The following is a 19937-nucleotide window of genomic DNA, read 5'->3' on the forward strand; positions in this document are numbered from 1 at the left end:
TAGATGAAGACATTATAAATGTAGGTGTGATAGATACAATAGAACAATTATTACAAAGATATGATGTCTGTATGTATTATATAGTTGATTGTGTATGACTAGAATGTCATAAATGCCTGACTAGGGTGTTACAAGGGCATGACATGGGTGTTAGATGTAGACCTTATAGATGAAGGTGTGATAGATACAATAGAACAATTATTACAAAGATATGATGTCTGTATGTATTATAAAGTTGATTGTGTATGACTAGGATGTCACAAATGCTAGACTAGGATGTTACAAGGGCATGACTGGGGTTTTAGATGAAGACATTATAAATGAAGGTGTGATAGATACAATAGAACAATTTTTACAAAGATATGATGCTTTTGTATGTATTATATAGTTGATGGTGTATGACTGGGATGTCACAAATGCCAGACTAGGGTGTTACAAAGGCAAGACTGGGGTGTTAGATGAAGACATTATAAATGAAGGCGTGATAGATACAATAGAACAATTATTACAAAGATATGATGTCTGTATGTATTGTTTAGTTGATTGTGTATGACTAGGATGTCACAAATGCCTGACTAGGGTGTTACAAGGGCATGGCTGGGGTTTTAGATGAAGACATTATAAATGAAGGTGTGATAGATACAATAGAACAATATTACAAGATATGATGTCTGTATGTATTATATAGTTGAGTGTGTAGAACTAGGATGTCACAAATGCCTGATAAGGGTGTTACAAGGGCTTGTCTGGGGTGTTACAACAGTGAGATGAAGACATAATCAATGAAGGTGTGATAGATACAATAGAACAATTATTACAAAGATATGATGTCTGTATGTATTTTAAGTTGAATGTGTATGACTAGGATGTCACAACTGCCAGACTGGGGTGTTAGATGAAGACATTATAAATGAAGGTGTTATAGATACAATAGAACAATTATTGCAATGATATGATGTTTGTTTGTATTGTATAGTTGATTGTGTATGACTAGGATGTCCCAAATGCCTGACTAGGGGGCTATGATGGCATGACGTGGGTGTTAGATGTAGACCTTTTATATGTAGGTGTGATAGATACAATAGAACAATTATTACAAGATATGATGTCTGTATGTATTATATAGTTGAGTGTGTAGGACTAGGATGTCACAAATGCCTGATTAGGGTGTCACAAGGGCGTGACTGGGGTGTTAGAACAGTGAGATGAAGACATAATAAATGAAGGTGTGATAGATACAATAGAACAATTATTACAAAGATATGATGTCTGTATGTATTATATAGTTGATTGTGTATGACTAGGATGTCACAACTGCCAGACTAGGGTGTTACAAGAGCAAGACTGGGGTGTTAGATGAAGACATTATAAATGAAGGTGTGATAGATACAATAGAACAATTATTACAAAGATATGATGTCTGTATGTATTGTTTAGTTGATTGTGTATGACTAGGATGTCACAAATGCCTGACTAGGGTGTTACAAGGGCATGACTGGGGTGTTAGATGCAGACATTATAAATAAAGCTGTAATAGATACAATAAAACAATTATTACAAAGATATGATGTCTGTATGTATTTTAAGTTGAATGTGTATGACTAGGATGTCACATATGCCAGACTGGGGTGTTAGAAGGGCATGACTGGGATGTTAGATGAAGACATTATAAATGAAGGTGTGATAGATACAATAGAACAATTATTGCAATGATATGATGTTTGTATGTATTGTATAGTTGATTGATTATGACTAGGATGTCCCAAATGCCTGACTAGGGTGTTATGGAGCATGACTGGGGTGTTAGATGTAAACCTTGTATATGTAGGTGTGATGGATACAATAGAAAAATTATTACAAGATATGATGTCTGTATGTATTATATAGTTGAGTGTGTAGGACTAGGATGTCACAAATGCCTGATTAGGTTGTTACAAGGGCATGACTGGGGTGTTAGAACAGTGAGATGAAGACATAATAAATGAAGGTGTGATAGATACAATAGAACAATTATTACAAAGATATGATGTCTGTATGTATTATATAGTTGATTGTGTATGACTAGGATGTCACAACTGCCAGACTAGGGTGTTACAAGGGCAAGACTGGGGTGTTAGATGAAGACATTATAAATGAAGGTGTGATAGATACAATAGAACAATTATTACAAAGATATGATGTCTGTATGTCTTGTTTAGTTGATTGTGTATGACTAGGATGTCACAAATGCCTGACTAGGGTGGTACAAGGGCATGACTCGGGTGTTAGAGGAAGACATTATCAATGAAGGTGTGATCGATACAATAGAACAATTATTACAAAGATATGATGTCTGTATGTATTATAAAGTTGATTGTGTATGACTAGGATGTCACAAATGCTAGACTAGGATGTTACAAGGGCATGACTGGGGTTTTAGATGAAGACATTATAAATGAAGGTGTGATAGATACAATAGAACAATTTTTACAAAGATATGATGTTTTTGTATGTATTATATAGTTGATGGTGTATGACTGGGATGTCACAAATGCCAGACTAGGGTGTTACAAAGGCAAGACTGGGGTGTTAGATGAAGACATTATAAATGAAGGTGTGATAGATACAATAGAACAATTATTACAAAGATATGATGTCTGTATGTATTGTTTAGTTGATTGTGTATGACTAGGATGTCACAAATGCCTGACTAGGGTGTTACAAGGGCATGACTGGGGTTTTAGATGAAGACATTATAAATGAAGGTGTGATAGATACAATAGAACAATATTACAAGATATGATGTCTGTATGTATTATATAGTTGAGTGTGTAGAACTAGGATGTCACAAATGCCTGATTAGGGTGTTACAAGGGCATGTCTGGGGTGTTACAACAGTGAGATGAAGACATAATCAATGAAGGTGTGATAGATACAATAGAACAATTATTACAAAGATATGATGTCTGTATGTATTTTAAGTTGAATGTGTATGACTAGGATGTCACAACTGCCAGACTGGGGTAATAGAAGGGCATGACTGGGGTGTTAGATGAAGACATTATAAATGAAGGTGTGATAGATACAATAGAACAATTATTGCAATGATATGATGTTTGTTTGTATTGTATAGTTGATTGTGTATGACTAGGATGTCCCAAATGCCTGACTAGGGGGCTATGATGGCATGACGTGGGTGTTAGATGTAGACCTTTTATATGTAGGTGTGATAGATACAATAGAACAATTATTACAAGATGTGATGTCTGTATGTATCATATAGTTGAGTGTATAGGACTAGGATGTCACAAATGCCTGATTAGGGTGTCACAAGGGCGTGACTGGGGTGTTAGAACAGTGAGATGAAGACATAATAAATGAAGGTGTGATAGATACAATAGAACAATTATTACAAAGATATGATGTCTGTATGTATTATATAGTTGATTGTGTATGACTAGGATGTCACAACTGCCAGACTAGGGTGTTACAAGAGCAAGACTGGGGTGTTAGATGAAGACATTATAAATGAAGGTGTGATAGATACAATAGAACAATTATTACAAAGATATGATGTCTGTATGTATTGTTTAGTTGATTGTGTATGACTAGGATGTCACAAATGCCTGACTAGGGTGTTACAAGGGCATGACTGGGGTGTTAGATGCAGACATTATAAATGAAGGTGTGATAGATACAATGAAACAATTATTACAAAGATATGATGTCTGTATGTATTTTAAGTTGAATGTGTATGACTGGGATGTCACATATGCCAGACTGGGGTGTTAGAAGGGCATGACTGGGATGTTAGATGAAGACATTATAAATGAAGGTGTGATAGATACAATAGAACAATTATTGCAATGATATGATGTTTGTATGTATTGTATAGTTGATTGTGTATGACTAGGATGTCCCAAATGCCTGACTAGGGTGTTATGGAGCATGACTGGGGTGTTAGATGTAAACCTTGTATATGTAGGTGTGATAGATACAATAGAAAAAATATTACAAGATATGATGTCTGTATGTATTATATAGTTGAGTGTGTAGGACTAGGATGTCACAAATGCCTGATTAGGGTGTTACAAGGGCATGACTGGGGTGTTAGAACAGTGAGATGAAGACATAATAAATGAAGGTGTGATAGATACAATAGAACAATTATTATAAAGATATGATGTCTGTATGTATTATATAGTTGATTGTGTATGACTAGGATGTCACAACTGCCAGACTAGGGTGTTACAAGGGCAAGACTGGGGTGTTAGATGAAGACATTATAAATGAAGGTGTGATAGATACAATAGAACAATTATTACAAAGATATGATGTCTGTATGTCTTGTTTAGTTGATTGTGTATGACTAGGATGTCACAAATGCCTGACTAGGGTGTTACAAGGGCATGACTGGGGTTTTAGATGAAGACATTATAAATGAAGGTGTGATAGATACAATAGAACAATATTACAAGATATGATGTCTGTATGTATTATATAGTTGAGTGTGTAGAACTAGGATGTCACAAATGCCTGATTAGGGTGTTACAAGGGCATGTCTGGGGTGTTACAACAGTGAGATGAAGACATAATCAATGAAGGTGTGATAGATACAATAGAACAATTATTACAAAGATATGATGTCTGTATGTATTTTAAGTTGAATGTGTATGACTAGGATGTCACAACTGCCAGACTGGGGTGTTAGAAGGGCATGACTGGGGTGTTAGATGAAGACATTATTAATGAAGGTGTGATAGATACAATAGAACAATTATTGCCATGATATGATGTTTGTTTGCATTGTATAGTTGATTGTGTATGACTAGGATGTCCCAAATGCCTGACTAGGGGGCTATGATGGCATGACGTGGGTGTTTGATGTAGACCTTTTATATGTAGGTGTGATAGATACAATAGAACAATTATTACAAGATGTGATGTCTGTATGTATTATATAGTTGAGTGTGTAGGACTAGGATGTCACAAATGCCTGATTAGGGTGTCACAAGGGCGTGACTGGGGTGTTAGAACAGTGAGATGAAGACATAATAAATGAAGGTGTGATAGATACAATAGAACAATTATTACAAAGATATGATGTCTGTATGTATTATATAGTTGATTGTGTATGACTAGGATGTCACAACTGCCAGACTAGGGTGTTACAAGAGCAAGACTGGGGTGTTAGATGAAGACATTATAAATGAAGGTGTAATAGATACAATAGAACAATTATTACAAAGATATGATGTCTGTATGTATTGTTTAGTTGATTGTGTATGACTAGGATGTCACAAATGCCTGACTAGGGTGTTACAAGGGCATGACTGGGGTGTTAGATGAAGACATTATAAATGAAGGTGTGATAGATACAATAAAACAATTATTACAAAGATATGATGTCTGTATGTATTTTAAGTTGAATGTGTATGACTGGGATGTCACATATGCCAGACTGGGGTGTTAGAAGGGCATGACTGGGATGTTAGATGAAGACATTATAAATGAAGGTGTGATAGATACAATAGAACAATTATTGCAATGATATGATGTTTGTATGTATTGTATAGTTGATTGTGTATGACTAGGATGTCCCAAATGCCTGACTAGGGTGTTATGGAGCATGACTGGGGTGTTAGATGTAAACCTTGTATATGTAGGTGTGATAGATACAATAGAAAAATTATTACAAGATATGATGTCTGTATGTATTATATAGTTGAGTGTGTAGGACTAGGATGTCACAAATGCCTGATTAGGGTGTTACAAGGGCATGACTGGGGTGTTAGAACAGTGAGATGAAGACATAATAAATGAAGGCGTGATAGATACAATAGAACAATTATTACAAAGATATGATGTCTGTATGTATTATATAGTTGATTGTGTATGACTAGGATGTCACAACTGCCAGACTAGGGTGTTACAAGGGCAAGACTGGGGTGTTAGATGAAGACATTATAAATGAAGGTGTGATAGATACAATAGAACAATTATTACAAAGATATGATGTCTGTATGTCTTGTTTAGTTGATTGTGTATGACTAGGATGTCACAAATGCCTGACTAGGGTGGTACAAGGGCATGACTCGGGTGTTAGAGGAAGACATTATCAATGAAGGTGTGATCGATACAATAGAACACTTATTGCAAAGATATGATGTCTGTATGTATTATAAAGTTGAATGTGTATGACTAGGATGTCACAAATGCCAGACTGGGGTGTTAGAAGGGCATGACTGGGGTGTTAGATGAAGACATTATAAATGAAGCTGTGATAGATACAATAGAACATTATTACAAAGATATGATGTTTCTGTATGTATTATATAGTTGATGGTGTATGACTAGAATGTCACAAATGCCTGACTAGGATGTTATGAGGGCATGACTGGGGTGTTAGATGTAGACCTTATATATGTAGGTGTGATAGATACAATAGAACAATTATTGCAAAGCTATGATGTCTGTATGTATTATAAAGTTGAATGTGTATGACTAGGATGTCACAAATGCCGGACTGGGGTGTTAGAAGGGCATGACTGGGGTGTTAGATGAAGACATTATAAATGAAGCTGTGATAGATACAATAGAACATTATTACAAAGATATGATGTTTCTGTATGTATTATATAGTTGATTGTGTATGACTAGGATGTCACAAATGCCTGACTAGGGTATTACAAGGGCAAGACTGGGGTGTTAGATGAAGACATTATAAATGAAGGTGTGATAGATACAATAGAACAATTATTACAAAGATATGATGTCTGTATGTATTATAAAGTTGATTGTGTATGACTAGGATGTCACAAATGCCTGACTAGGGTGCTATGAGGGCATGACTGGGGTATTAGATGAAGACCTTATATATGTAGGTGTAATAGATAGAATAGAACAATTATTACAAAGATATGATGTCTGTATGTACAAATGTATTATAAAGTTGATTGTGTACGACTAGGATGTCACAAATGCCAAACTAGGATGTTACAAGGGCATGACTGGGGTGTTAGATGAAGACATTATCAATGAAGGTGTGATAGATACAATATGACAATTATTACAAAGATATGATGTCTGTATGTATTTTAAAGTTGATTGTGTATGACTAGGATGTCACAAATGCCAGACTAGGGTGTTACAAGGGCATGACTGGGGTTTTAGATGAAGACATTATAAATCAAGGTGTGATAGATACAATAGAACAATTATTACAAAGATATGATGTCTGTATGTATTATATAGTTGATTGTGTATGACTAGGATGTCACAACTGCCAGACTAGGGTGTTACAAGGGCAAGACTGGGGTATTAGATGAAGACATTATAAATGAAGGTGTGATAGATACAATAGAACAATTATTACAAAGATATGATGTCTGTATGTCTTGTTTAGTTGATTGTGTATGACTAGGATGTCACAAATGCCTGTCTAGGGTGTTACAAGGGCATGACTCGGGTGTTAGAGGAAGACATTATCAATGAAGGTGTGATAGATACAATAGAACAATTATTACAAAGATATGATGTCTCTATGTATTATAAAGTTGAATGTGTATGACTAGGATGTCACAAATGCCAGACTGGGGTGTTAGAAGGGCATGACTGGGGTGTTAGATGAAGACATTATAAATGAAGGTGTGATAGATACAATAGAACAATTATTACAAAGATATGATGTTTCTGTATGTATTATATAGTTGATGGTGTATGACTAGAATGTCACAAATGCCTGACTAAGGTGTTATGAGGGCATGACTTGGGTGTTAGATGTAGACCTTATATATGTGGTGTGATAGATGCAATAGAACAATTATTACAAAGATATGATGTCTGTATGTATTATATAGTTGATTGTGTATGACTAGAATGTCATAAATGCCTGACTAGGGTGTTACAAGGGCATGACTGGGGTGTTAGATAGGACATTATATAAAGGTGTGATAGATACAATAGAACATTTATTACAAAGATATGATGTCTGTATGTATTATAAAGTTGATTGTGTATGACTAGAATGTCACAAACGCTAGACTAGGATGTTACAAGGGCATGACTGGGGTTTTAGATGAAGACATTATAAATGAAGGTGTGATAGATACAATAGAACAATTATTACAAAGATATGATGTCTGTATTTATTGTTAAGTAGATTGTGTATGACTAGGATGTCACAAATGCCTGACTAGGGTGTTACAAGGGCATGAGTTGGGTGTTAGATGAGGACATTACCAATGAAGATGTGATAGATACAATAGAACAATTATTGCAAAGATATGATGTCTGTATGTATTATAAAGTTGAATGTGTATGACTAGGATGTCACAAATGCCAGACTGGGGTGTTAGAAGGGCATGACTGGGTTGTTAGATGAAGACATTATAAATGAAGGTGTGATAGATACAATAGAAAAATTATAACAAAGATATGATGTCTGTTTGTATTATATAGTTGATTGTGTATGACTAGGATGTCACAAATGCCTGACTAGGGTGTTACAAGGGCATGACTGGGGTTTTAGATGAAGACATTACGAATGAAGGTGTGATAGATACAATAGAACAACTATTGCAAAGATATGATGTCTGTATGTATTATAAAGATGAATGTGTATGACTAGGATGTCACAAATGCCAGACTGGGGTGTTAGAAGGGCATGACTGGGGTGTTAGATGAAGACATTATAAATGAAGGTGTGATAGATACAATAGAAAAATTATTACAAAGATATGATGTCTGTTTGTATTATATAGTTGATTGTGTATGACTAGGATGTCACAAATGCCTGACTAGGGTGTTACAAGGGCAAGACTGGGGTGTTAGATGAAGACATTATAAATGAAGATGTGATAGATACAATAGAACAATTATTACAATGATATGATGTTTGTTTGTATTGTATAGTTGATTGTGTATGACTAGGATGTCCCAAATGCCTGACTAGGGGGCTCTGATGGCATGACTGGGGTGTTAGATGTAGACCTTTTATATGTAGGTGTGATAGATACAATAGAACAATTATTACAAGATGTGATGTCTGTATGTATTATATAGTTGAGCGTGTAGGACTAGGATGTCACAAATGCCTGGTTAGGGTGTCACAAGGGCATGACTGGGGTGTTAGAACAGTGAGATGAAGACATAATTAATGAAGGTATGATAGATACAATAGAACAATTATTACAAAGATATGATGTCTGTATGTATTATATAGTTGATTGTGTATGACTAGGATGTCACAACTGCCAGACTAGGGTGTTACAAGGGCAAGACTGGGGTGTTAGATGAAGACATTGTAAATGAAGGTGTGATAGATACAATAGAACAATTATTACAAAGATATGATGTCTGTTTGTATTATATAGTTGATTGTGTATGACTAGGATGTCACATATGCCTGACTAGGGTGTTACAAGGGCAAGACTGGGGTGTTAGATGAAGACATTATAAATGAAGGTGTGATAGATACAATAGAAGAATTATTACAAAGATATGATGTCTGTATGTATTATTAAGTTGATGGTGTATGACTAGAATGTCACAAATGCCTGACTAGGGTGTTATGAGGGCATGACTGGGGTGTTAGATGTAGACCTTATATATGTAGGTGTGATAGATACAATAGAACAATTATTACAAAGACATGATGTCTGTATGTATTATATAGTTGATTGTGTATGACTAGGATGTCACAAATGCCAGACTAGGATGTTACAAGGGCATGATTGGGGTGTTAGATGAAGGCATTATAAATGAATGTGTGATAGATACAATAGAACAATTATTAAAAAGATATGATGTCTGTATGTATTGCATAGTTGATTGTGTATGACTAGGATGTCACAAATGCCTGACTAGGGTGCTATGAGGGCATGACTGGGGTGTTAGATGTAGACCTTATACATGTAGGTGTGATAGATACAGTAGAACAATTATTACAAAGATATGTTGTCTGTATGTATTATATAGTTGATTGTGTATTACTAGAATGTTATAAATGCCTGACTAGGGTGTTACAAGGGCATGCCATGGATGTTAGAAAGGACATTATACATGTAGGTGTGATCGATACAGTAGAACAATTAATACAAAGATATGTTGTATGTATGTATTATAAAGTTGATTGTGTATGACTAGGATGTCACAAATGCCAGACTAGGGTGTTAGAAGGGCATGACTAGGGTGTTAGATAAAGACATTATAAATGAAGGTGTGATAGATACAATAGAACAATTATTACAAAGATATGATGTGTTAGATGTAGACCTTATATATGTAGTTGTGATAGATACAATAGAACAATTATTACAAAGATATGATGTCTGTATGTATTATAAAGTTGATTGTGTACGACTAGGATGTCACAAATGCCAGACTAGGATGTTACAAGGCCATGACTGGGGTGTTAGATGAAGACATTATAAATGAAGTTGTGATAGATACAATAGAACAATTATTACAAAGATATGATGTCTGTATGTATTGTATAGTTGATTGTGTATGACTAAGATGTCCTAAATGCCTGACTAGGGTGCTATGAGGGCTTGACTGGGGTGTTAGATGTAGACCTTATACATGTAGGTGTGATAGATACAGTTGAACAATTATTACAAAGATATATTGTTTGTATGTATTATACAGTTGATTGTGTATGACTAGAATGTCATAAATGCCTGACTAGGGTGTTACAAGGGCATGACTGGGTTGTTAGATGAAGACATTATAAATTAAGGTGTGATAGATACAATAGAACAATTATTACAAAGATATGATGTCTGTATGTATTATAAAGTTTATTGTGTATGACTAGGATGTCACAAATGCCAGACTAGGGTGTTACAAGAGCATGACTGGGGTGTTAGATGAAGACATTATAAATTAAGGTGTGATAGATACAATAGAACAATTATTACAAAGATATGATGTCTGTATGTATTATAAAGTTTATTGTGTATGGCTGGGATGTCAGAAATGCCAGACAAGGGGTTACAAGGGCATGAATGGGGTGTTAGATGAAGACATTATAAATGAAGGTGTGATAGATACAAAGAACAATTATTACAAAGATATGAAGTATGTATGTATTATATAGTTCATTGTGTATGACTAACTAGGGTGCTATGAGGGTATGACTGGGGTGTTAGATGTAGACCTTATATATGTAGGTGTGATAGATACAATAGAACACTTATTACAAAGATATGATGTCTGTATTAATTATAAAGTTGATTGTGTATGACTAGGATGATGTCACAGATACCAGACTAGGATGTTACAAGGGCATGACTGGGGTGTTAGATGAAGGTGTGATAGATACAATAGAACAATTATTACAAAGATATGTTGTCTCTATGCATGCTATGTATTGTATAGTTGATTGTGTATGACTAAGATGTCCCAACTGCCTGACTAGGGTGCTATGAGGGCATGACTGGGGTGTTAGATGTAGACCTTATACACGTAGGTGTGATAGATACAGTAGAACAATTATTACAAAGATATGTTGTCTGTTTTTATTATATAGTTGATGGTGTATGACTAGAATGTCATAAATGCCAGACTGGGGTGTTACAAGGGCATGACATGGGTGTTAGATAGGACATTATAAATGAAGGTGTGATAGATACAATAGAACAATTATTACAAAGATATGATGTCTGTACGTATTATATAGTGGATTGAGTATGGCTAGGATGTCACAAATGCCAGACAAGGGGGTTACAAGGGCATGAATGGGGTGTTAGATGAAGACATTATAAATGAAGGTGTGATAGATACAGAAGAACAATTATTACAAAGATATGTTGTCTGTTTGTATTATATAGTTGATTGTGTATGACTAGAATGTCACAAATGCCTGACTAGGGTGTTGCAAGGACATGACATGGGTGTTAGATATGACATTATATATAAAGGTGTGATAGATACAATGGAGCATTTATTATAAAGATATGATGTCTGTACGTATTATAAAGTTAATTGTGTATGACTAGGATGTCACAAATGCCAGACTAGGGTGTTACAAGGGCATGACTAGGATGTTAGATGAAGACATTATAAATGAAGGTGTGATAGATACAATAGAGCAATTATTACAAAGATATGATGTCTGTATGTATTATAAAGTTGATTGTGTACGACTAGGATGTCACAAATGCCAGACTAGGATGTTACAAGGGCATGACTGGGGTGTTAGATGAAGACATTATACATGAAGGTGTGATAGATACAATAGAACAATTATTACGAAGATATGATGTCTGTACGTATGGTATAGTTGATTGTGTATGACTAGGATGTCCCAACTGCCTGACTAGGGTGATATGAGGGCATGACTGGGGTGTTAGATGTAGATCTTATAGATGTAGGAGTGATAGATACAGTAGAACAATTATTACAAAGATGTGATGTCTGTACGAATTATAAAGTTGATTGTGTATGACTAGGATGTCACAAATGCCAGACTAGGGTGTTAATAGGGCATGACATGAGTGTTAGATAGGACATTATATATAAAGGTGTGATAGATACAATAGAGCATTTATTATAAAGATATGAGGTCTGTACGTATTATAAAGTTGATTGTCTAGACTAGGATGTCACAAATGCCAGACTAGGGTGTTACAAGGGCATCACTGGGGTGTTAAATGAAGACATTAAAAATGAAGGTGTGATAGATACAATAGAACAATTATTACAAAGATATGATGTCTGTATGTATTGTATAGTTCATTGTGTATGACTAGGATGTCCCAAATGCCTAACTAGGGTGCTATGAGGGCATGACTGGGGTGTTAGATGTAGACATTATACATGTAGGTGTGATAGATACAGTAGAACAATTGTTACAAAGATATGATGTCTGTATGTATTATAAAGTTGATTGTGTATGGCTAGGATGTCACAAATGCCAGACAAGGGTGTTACAAGGGCATGACTGGGGTGTTAGATGAAGACATTATACATGAAGGTGTGATAGATACAATAGAACAATTATTACGAAGATATGATGTCTGTACGTATGGTATAGTTGATTGTGTATGACTAGGATGTCCCAACTGCCTGACTAGGGTGATATGAGGGCATGACTGGGGTGTTAGATGTAGATCTTATAGATGTAGGAGTGATAGATACAGTAGAACAATTATTACAAAGATGTGATGTCTGTACGAATTATAAAGTTGATTGTGTATGACTAGGATGTCACAAATGCCAGACTAGGGTGTTAATAGGGCATGACATGAGTGTTAGATTGGACATTATATATAAAGGTGTGATAGATACAATAGAGCATTTATTATAAAGATATGATGTCTGTACGTATTATAAAGTTGATTGTCTAGACTAGGATGTCACAAATGCCAGACTAGGGTGTTACAAGGGCATCACTGGGGTGTTAAATGAAGACATTAAAAATGAAGGTGTGATAGATACAATAGAACAATTATTACAAAGATATGATGTCTGTATGTATTGTATAGTTCATTGTGTATGACTAGGATGTCCCAAATGCCTAACTAGGGTGCTATGAGGGCATGACTGGGGTGTTAGATGTAGACATTATACATGTAGGTGTGATAGATACAGTAGAACAATTGTTACACAGATATGATGTCTGTATGTATTATAAAGTTGATTGTGTATGGCTAGGATGTCACAAATGCCAGACAAGGGTGTTACAAGGGCATGACTGGGGTGTTAGATGAAGACATTATAAATGAAGGTGTGATAGATACAATAGAACAATTATTACAAAGATATGTTGTCTGTACGTATGGTATAGTTGATTGTGTATGACTAGGATGTCCCAACTGCCTGACTAGGGTGCTATGAGGGCATGACTGGGGTGTTAGATGTAGACCTTATACATGTAGGTGTGATAGATACAGTAGAACAATTATTACAAAGATATGTTGTCTGTATGTATTATATAGTTGATTGTGTATGACTAGAATGTCATAAATGCCAGACTAGGGTGTTAAAAGGTCATGACGTGTGTGTTAGATAGGACATTATATATAAAGGTGTGATAGATACAATTGAGCATTTATTATAAAGATATGATGTCTGTACGTATTATAAAGTTGATTGTGTATGACTAGGATGTCACAAATGCCAGACTAGGGTGTTACAAGGGCATGACATGGGTGTTAGATAGGACATTATATATAAACGGGTGATAGATACAATAGAACATTTATTACAAAGATATCATGTCTGTACGTATTATAAAGTTGATTGTGTATGACTAGGATGTCACAAATGCCAGACTAGGGTGTTACAAGGGCTTGACTAAGGTATTAGATGAAGACATTAAAAATGAAGGTGTGATAGATACAATAGAACAATTATTACAAAGATATGATGTCTGTATGTATTGTATAGTTCATTGTGTATGACTAGGATGTCCCAAATGCCTAACTAGGGTGCTATGAGGGCATGACTGGGGTGTTAGATGTAGACCTTATACATGTAGGTGTGATAGATACAGTAGAACAATTATTACAAAGATATGATGTCTGCATGTATTATAAAGTTGATTGTGTATGGCTAGGATGTCACAAATGCCAGACAAGGGTGTTACAAGGGCATGACTTGGGTGTTAGATGAAGACATTATAAATGAAGGTGTGATAGATACAATAGAACAATTATTACAAAGATATGTTGTCTGGACGTATGGTATAGTTGATTGTGTATGACTAGGATGTCACAAATGCCAGACTAGGGTGTTAATAGGGCATGACATGAGTGTTAGATAGGACATTATATATAAAGGTGTGATAGATACAATAGAGCATTTATTATAAAGATATGAGGTCTGTACGTATTATAAAGTTGATTGTCTAGACTAGGATGTCACAAATGCCAGACTAGGGTGTTACAAGGGCATCACTGGGGTGTTAAATGAAGACATTAAAAATGAAGGTGTGATAGATACAATAGAACAATTATTACAAAGATATGATGTCTGTATGTATTGTATAGTTCATTGTGTATGACTAGGATGTCCAAAATGCGTAACTAGGGTGCTATGAGGGCATGACTAGGGTGTTAGATGTAGACATTATACATGTAGGTGTGATAGATACAGTAGAACAATTGTTACAAAGATATGATGTCTGTATGTATTATAAAGTTGATTGTGTATGGCTAGGATGTCACAAATGCCAGACAAGGGTGTTACAAGGGCATGACTGGGGTGTTAGATGAAGACATTATAAATGAAGGTGTGATAGATACAATAGAACAATTATTACAAAGATATGTTGTCTGTACGTATGGTATAGTTGATTGTGTATGACTAGGATGTCCCAACTGCCTGACTAGGGTGCTATGAGGGCATGACTGGGGTGTTAGATGTAGATCTTATACATGTAGGTGTGATAGATACAGTAGAACAATTATTACAAAGATATGTTGTCTGTATGTATTATATAGTTGATTGTGTATGACTAGAATGTCATAAATGCCAGACTAGGGTGTTACAAGGTCATGACGTGTGTGTTAGATAGGACATTATATATAAAGGTGTGATAGATACAATTGAGCATTCATTATAAAGATATGATGTCTGTACGTATTATAAAGTTGATTGTGTATGACTAGGATGTCACAAATGCCAGACTAGGGTGTTACAAGGGCATGACATGGGTGTTAGATAGGACATTATATATAAACGGGTGATAGATACAATAGAACATTTATTACAAAGATATCATGTCTGTACGTATTATAAAGTTGATTGTGTATGACTAGGATGTCACAAATGCCAGACTAGGGTGTTACAAGGGCTTGACTAAGGTATTTGATGAAGACATTAAAAATGAAGGTGTGATAGATACAATAGAACAATTATTACAAAGATATGATGTCTGTATGTATTGTATAGTTCATTGTGTATGAATAGGATGTCCCAAATGCCTAACTAGGGTGCTATGAGGGCATGACTGGGGTGTTAGATGTAGACCTTATACATGTAGGTGTGATAGATACAGTAGAACAATTATAACAAAGATATGATGTCTGCATGTATTATAAGTTGATTGTGTATGGCTAGGATGTCACAAATGCCAGACAAGGGTGTTACAAGGGCATGACTTGGGTGTTAGATGAAGACATTATAAATGATGTATTATTATATAGTTGATTGTGTATGACTAGAATGTCATAAATGCCTGACTAGAGTGTTACAAGGGCATGACACATTGAAATTTGAAGATGTATATATGATGACCTATGCGCTTGCTTCAAACATATAACTTAAGAGTGCACAGTCTTTAATCATATATAATATATCTCAATTAAAGTGATATATATATTGCTTTTTATTTATGAAATAGATAAAGTGTAAAATACCTTTATTTTTGGTTAAATTATATAAAGCAACTTTCTTAGTTAAAAAAGATATATTTAATAAACCGATATATACGACTCGTTAAAAGGTCTTTTTTTCTAGCAATGAATCTCAATGTGTCATTTTCATCGTAGAGGCCTTGGATAACTTTAACATGTGCTTTTCAATAGAGTTCTTATATATATATTCAACTACTAGTATGCTGTATTCATTGTTGTAATGCACTGAAATATGGGCCTTTCCAAATTATTGTTATTGTGTTTGTGCCAATAAAATATTTGTATATTTGTATTTGTATATAAATAGGTGCTTTATTAAGCGTAAAACACGATAAACCACCATAAAAGCCTAGAAAAACCAACATAAAGGCAACTACCCATAAGAGTAAAAATCTTCCCCCAGCACCACCCAGGCATTTGTGTATATTACAGGTATAGCCCAAACAAATGCTTATAGTGTCTTTTACATGCCTGAATCTTTATTTATAATACAAAAATATGTGGACGTAGGCCAAATTTTTTTTAATCGACCCTACCCTCAATTTGGATAGCCAGACGCCAATATTGACCATACCAACCCCGGATCTTTTCACCCTAGTGACCAAACTGACCATATTATTGGTCTATACAAGGTGTCATTTTCATCATAAAGGCCTTGGCTAACATTAACATGTGTTTTCCAACATAAATAGGTGCTTCATTAAGCGGAAAACACGATAAATCATCATAAAAGCCTAGAAAACCAACATAAAGGCAACTACCCATAAGAGTGAACATCTTCCCCCAGCACCGCCCAGGCATACCATTGGTTATTTCGTGGCAGCCAGTTTTTATTATTGTCAGTGGAGGATGCCGGAGTGCCCAGAGAAAACCACCGACCTTTGATAGGAAAACTGACAATCCTAATCAATTAAGTAGGAAAGGTCCAGTGCCAAGTATTTCACGTATGATCAGGACGAAAGAGTACAATAGGTATATATCTGCATTGAAGGTCGGGATAATAGCATTATAACTGGGTACCTACCCCGGGTATCTACGGACACCCAATAAGTTGTTTCAGAGGTTATTCAAAATACACAGATTTGTATGGTAATCTCAAAGCATTAGGCATTAGATTTCACGTCTCCTAGCTTTCTAAATTCAATCATCACACACAGTCAAATTGACCACCCGCTCTAGCAATGGTTTGACTGCCGGTAAAAAACGGAAATTGTCACATTTCTATACCTCACTCACCATTGCAGTTTAAATTTGTTTACGAACAACATATACAAAAAGCGAATCTATAGCATGTAGCCATATGCGATCATGTCTTTTCAAAGGACACGGTAGATAAAAAGGCAGCAAAAATCATTGATGTATAGGGTATATAACTGGTAATCACAACATCAGATCACAACAAAGGTAGGCAGAGATCAGACATTGATGTATAGGGTATATAACTGGTAAATCACAATATCAGATCACACAAAGGTATTGAAACATGTTAAAACAAATTGTAATTTAAATAAAAGGTGGAAACTAAATATTGGAATTTCACCAAGGTACAGTGTTTCGATATATTTTTTTCTTCTTCATTGATTATATTTATTAATCAATTCATTAGTACCCTTTTAGCTCTACGTTACTTGTGACGTCATTCCTGGCTTTGTTGTGAGTATATCAGCACTGTTTCAATTCTTTATCTTCCCATACAAATTATTGTGGTAAGAAAAGTTAAAAAGGATAAAAACGTGTTTGAAAACGTACTATTTGTTTTATATCCAGAGGAGCAGATCAGTGGCAAACATTTCACCAGGAATTGTAATAAGAAGGAACATCAAGACTTCTATCAGCCTATTTTCAGGCTTTTCAGAAGAAGAGGCAAAAGACTTGGCTGAAGATTTCAGCAACATTGTTGAAAAAAGCGATGTCTTTACTAGGCTTAGTAAAATTTCCTCATCAAAAAGAGAAGCTAATGAAGTTCGGTAAGCTATTAAATTTTACAAGCCCCTCCTCTTTGGTAATAATTCTAGATAAAAAAAAGTTGTAAACTGCATAAAGTATGCAATGAAAATAGTTAAAAGCTGCCAAGAAAATAAAGGTTGTGTATTTTTGAGTATGATGAAGGAATAACCATTTGCTTTTCAGAGGTCAAGGTTATTTTGGAAATTTTTATGATATATTTGTTTGGCAATAACTTGAATCAAATAACTGTGGAAAGATAGGATGAACATTCATAACTAATCCGACAAATTTCAGATTAAATCAGGATATGGTAATAAAAAAACATAATAAAGTGAAAAATGATCATATTCAACTTAACCACAACCAAAATATATTCTCTACAATTATTATATAACAGAAATTTAAATCAATTAAAAACAACATAATTGTGTGAAAAAAGGAAATTTTAGGCAACAAGACTGACTTATAATTTCCCTTCCATCTTTATTCTACTTAATCGTTAGTTTTCTATTTGTTGTTGATTACTTGTTGCATTTGAATTGCAATATGCAATACTGTACTCAAATATGCATGTATACTATTACAAAAGGAGTGATTACTTTAATTCAAAATCCATGACCCAAATATTTTTACAGTTCAGATTCACACCCCCTACTTGCTATTTGAGGTATAAAACATGAAGAAACAAATTTGGAAAGGGTATAAAAATATAGCAAGTAACACACTGTTCACACTACATGCACCATAGGTACTATATTCGTAGACAATGAAAATCAATGGACGATAAATGTGTCCCCTGACCAATATTGACTGAGGTTACCTCTGGTCACCTTACACCGCTCTTCATATGTTGACTTAGGTTACCTCTGCTCACCTTGGACACATATTGACCATGTTTACCTCTGGTCCAGTTACAATGATGCTCTGATCACATAACAAACTCATTTAATTTGGTTACCTCTGGTCACCTTGTACATATATTCACTATGTTGACCTCTGGTCACCTTATATTAATGCTCACATAACACAATCATTCACTTTGGTTACTTCTGGTCACCAAACACATATATTGACGATGGATACCTCTGGTCGCCCTAAACCGCTATTCATATATTAACTTCGGTTAATGTTTGTAGATAAGAATGGTCAGTACTTGTGGTACAGTTAATGTGTACGTCAAGAAGACAAAGCATTTTCAAAGTTTTAATGGTTGCATACATTAGTACTCACGAGGGTTGGATGTTTGAAGATCATATTGGTCAACACTTGAGGGACCAATGTAACTTACATACGCCCAATTCTGATGTACTCTGATGGATGTAACATAGGAGGGTGTAATACGCATAATACCATAGGTACTCTGATGGATGTAACAAAGGAGGGTGTAATACATATAAAACCATAGGTACTCTGATGGATGTAACATAGGAGAGTGTAATACGCATAATACCATAGGTACTCTGATGGATGTAAAATATGAGAGTGTAATACGCATAATACCATAGGTACTCTGATGGATGTAACATAGGAGAGTGTAATACGCATAATACCATAGGTACTCTGATGGATGTAACATAGGAGAGTGTAATACGCATAATACCATAGGTACTCTGATGGATGTAACATAGGAGAGTGTAGTACGCATAA

The sequence above is a fragment of the Mytilus galloprovincialis genome, chromosome 11 (assembly GCF_965363235.1).
Source record: "Mytilus galloprovincialis chromosome 11, xbMytGall1.hap1.1, whole genome shotgun sequence".
Classification (NCBI taxonomy): Eukaryota; Metazoa; Mollusca; class Bivalvia; order Mytilida; family Mytilidae; genus Mytilus; species Mytilus galloprovincialis.